This window comes from Cryptotermes secundus, unplaced genomic scaffold, assembly GCF_002891405.2.
Source record: "Cryptotermes secundus unplaced genomic scaffold, Csec_1.0 scaffold1075, whole genome shotgun sequence".
Classification (NCBI taxonomy): Eukaryota; Metazoa; Arthropoda; class Insecta; order Blattodea; family Kalotermitidae; genus Cryptotermes; species Cryptotermes secundus.
The window spans coordinates 43,208-47,286 of NW_019734377.1; positions in this window are offsets into that span (position 1 = coordinate 43,208).

The window sequence follows — 4,079 nt, forward strand, 5'->3', positions numbered from 1 at the left end:
TAACCAAATTCTTACACCAATGCGTTAGCATAATTCCAATATCCGTCCTACTGTTATAGAAGCAGACAATATGCTCAGGGCCACAATACTTCGACACTCCTCAGATCAATATCTTCAAAGCAAAACGAACCTTTGTTCGGGGCAGCTTTACAACAAAGGAAGCAAATTCTGGGCCGCTCAATCCCCGAACCTGCGTAATACATATTACAAAAGTTACAGAAACTACCCGGTCTGCGTGCACGAAGTTTGTGGAAATGACATCACAGAATGTGTCCCGGAAACTCTTTCTGTTGACGTCGAAATGACATCACAGAATGTGTACCGGAAACTCTTTCTGTTGACTATCCACCGCTATCTGCTAGGGGTGGACATTTCTCCAAGGCTATAATATTGGCCATGTTCAGCAATTTTTAAAAAATACTTGCGGCGCGTATTAGCACCTAAATTTTTGACAGCGGATTTTGTTGTGTGTACTCTTGCAGTGAAAAAAAAAAATAAGGGCAGGTTTCGACATGTCGGATCGGACCATTCCCTTGTAAGCCCCTTGTACTGCGGCCACTTCTGGCCTATGATAGGTGAGGGTGATTGTGGAGCAATTGGTCGAATGATGATTGGCAGGGGAAACCGAAGTACTCGGAGTAAACCTGCCCCAGCGCCACTTCGTCCACCACAAATCCAACTTGACCAGACCGGGGATCGAACCCGGATCGCCGCGGTGGGAAGCCAGCGACTAACCGCTTGAGCCTTTCATAATAAACTAAGTTTGACATTATCGAACGTCGTAAGATATTCAAAATTATACGGAGTTTCGAAAGCTGGAACTGCTCCGATATCAGGCGTAAAAGAGGCAATGATGCTATTCAGCTGGGCCCGTCAGACAGATCTTGCCTCGATCATAGTGAAAGGATACAGAATTATATTGTTATTACTGCAGGCTTACTGCATGGCCTTCGGTATTCTGTAGCCAACATTCCATTCATTCTTCGAATGGTTTTTAATGGATGCGCATTCCGCTTCTTCCGCGAGAGGCAACTCACAAACCCTCGCCAGAATGCACTGACCGCTACTGCAACACCCACTGAGAATTCAACAGGTCATCGTTTGTTTCATATGCTTTCGGAATATTAACGTCTGCTCACACCCTGCGTGTTCCTTTCCTGTCCTACATATTATCAACTGATGCACAGTGACCGACGTTCAACGCCATCTCCCACAAAAGACGTGCATAAACAGTCAATTATGAACTGTCTTATCTTTAGACTTCACATATCCGCATCAAAACTATCAATACTCACATAATAGACACGAGACACTGAAACGAAAGACTATTTGCTAGTACGTAACCTAGTACGAGGGCACGCATTAGTTGAAGCACTATGCTACAAGCCGGAAGGTCGCGGGATCGAATCCCGATGAAGTGGATTTTTTTTTTCCAATTTACTAATCCTTCCAGCTGCACTATGGTCCTGGGGTCGACTCAGGCTCTAACAGAAATGAGTTTCTAGGAATCTTCCTGGGGGTAAAGGGCGGCCGGCGCGTAAGGCTGACAATCTCACCGCCATCTGTGAGCCGACTGTCTAGAAAATGTGGGAGCCTCAACGTCTCACAAACTTCTGGGCCTCCATGGCCTGTTACAGAGCTACGTAACCTAGTACACAACTTACGTGTATATTCATGTTAGCGTTGGCCAATTCGCTGCCTTGTTAACCCAAAATTGCTTAATTTCAAAGTTTTCATCTCTGTTACTTTTCTTTTTCGTATACACAGAAAGTAATGTTTATGGACTAGACAAGTACAGTCCACACCCTCGCACGCAATTTCTTTAAGTTCCATTTCAATATTATCCTCTCCCAAAACAACGCTTCCCTTTATGTTTTCCGATATACATTTCTGTATGCATAGCTCAGGAGGTTAGTCGCTGACTTACTATTGCGGCAACCTGGGTTCGATCCCACTTCAGGTCATATTATTTGTGTTGGACAAACCGGATATTGATGCGGGGTTTCTCGAAGTACTTCGGTTTCCTCTGCCAATTCTCATTCCACCGAGTGCCCCACAATCAATCATTTGGATACAGACGGTGTGATAAAATAACTAAAACTCTCATTCTCATCCAGGTCCGAGGTTAAGAATGCGTGGTGCTGTACCTCCACTCTCCAATACACCTTTATGTTGGCGGACTTAATTAAGCACAGTCATGAAGTCATGTGGGCAAGAGATGCTACGAGCACGATATGACTTGACGTTACAAAGCTAGGCATTTTATCCACCTGACAAGACTGGTTTAGCGGCAACCAACTTCCACTGAGCAGAGTTCTTGGGAAACTTCCAGTCGCTCAGCTTCTTAAGAATTTCTCAGAATTTTATGGAACCAGAAGGTTCATTACCGTGTTCACAAGAGCCCTCCACTGGTCCCTATCCTCAAACACATTAACCCAGTCAGTACCACCCCATCCTATACCTCTAAGATACATTTTAATATTGCCCTCACAACTGTGTTTAGTGGTCTAGGTTTAGAACTGTTCTGTGGGAGGCGCTCGGTTCGAAACCCTGTCGCTACACCCAGCTATATTGAGCGAGGTTTCCAGGATTCCTGTCACTAAAATGAAATTCCGGGATAAACCGGCACAGCATTCCGATTACGTCACGGCCATTTCCTTTCAAATCCTTTCCAATTCAACGATCATCCTTCAGTTCGGTGTTTCTGTACTGATAACTAACTTCATGGACCTGAGCCTTCTTGAGAAGCCACCAGTTGTGCAGCTACTCAAGAACTTTCCAGCATTTTATGGAACCAGAAGGTTCATTAACGTGTTCACAAGAGCCCTCCACTGTGCCCCTATCCTCATCCAGATCAATCCAGGCCATACCACTCCATCCTATCTTTCCAAGATCCATTTTAATATTATCCACCCACCTAACTATGTCTCGGTCTTCCTGGTGGTCTCTTTCCTTCTGGCTTTCCCACCAATATCATGTATGCATTCCTCTTCTCCCCCATTAGTGCTACGTGCCCTGCCCACCTCATCCTCCTTGACTTGATCATTCTAATTATACTTGGAGAAGAGTACAAGTTATGAAGCTCCTCGTTATGCAGTTTTTTCCAACCTCCTGTGACTTCATCCCTCTTCAGTCCAAATATTCTCCTCAGCACCCTGTCCTCAAACACGCTCAGTTCGATAAGATAGCGTCACGCAATAATAAAGAAGTGTATTTGTTTATTTCTAAACTTTACAGACTGCGCCCTGTTGCGTATATAATATTTGATTTTTATTTATATTATAACCGTCCACAAAACACGAGTGGTATGGAAATATCTCCAATGGATATGTTTTTATGTCATTTATATTATGTACCATTTCACATTGAATTCATTTATATTTTTTTACCTTTTTAAATATTATGAATATATTCCCAAGATATATTTGCAACAACACAGAAATCTGATAACAAATATGGATCCGTATTGTACCCAATGAGTTTAATTACTTGAGGTAAGTTCGTTTAAGGCCTGATGATGACCGAATTTTGGTCGAAACATGTAGCATAGTTATATTTGTAATAAATAAGTAAAATGTACATTAACACCTACTATCTTCAATTAAGATATTTCCATACCACTCGTTATGTTGTGTTGTGTTGACGGTAATAATACAAACATTAAATTTGTTTCGTTTCATAGTACCAGGAATTAATTAAATAATTTTCCTGGGGAGTAAAGCCGGCGCGTAGGGCTGACAACCTTACCGCCATCTTTGAGCCGATTGTCTGGCTAATGTGGGACCCTCAACGTCTCAAACCCTATGGGCCTTCACGGCCTGGTTCGGGAATAGCTTTTCATTCTGAGAATAAACAGCTATTATTTCCATAAAAAGAACATTCCTCTATGTAGGAAGTCAAGTTTTAAATACCACTTAGATTAACTTCGGTGCTTCTGAAGAATATACCAAGAATCTGTCCGTAACGGCAATCAAACTGCCAACTGTCTCTCATTTCAAACAAGTCAAAGAGATTTGCAATGGGTAATGACACAGTAGGGTTAAGTACGGGATTCCAGAAATGCATTACACAACTCAGGC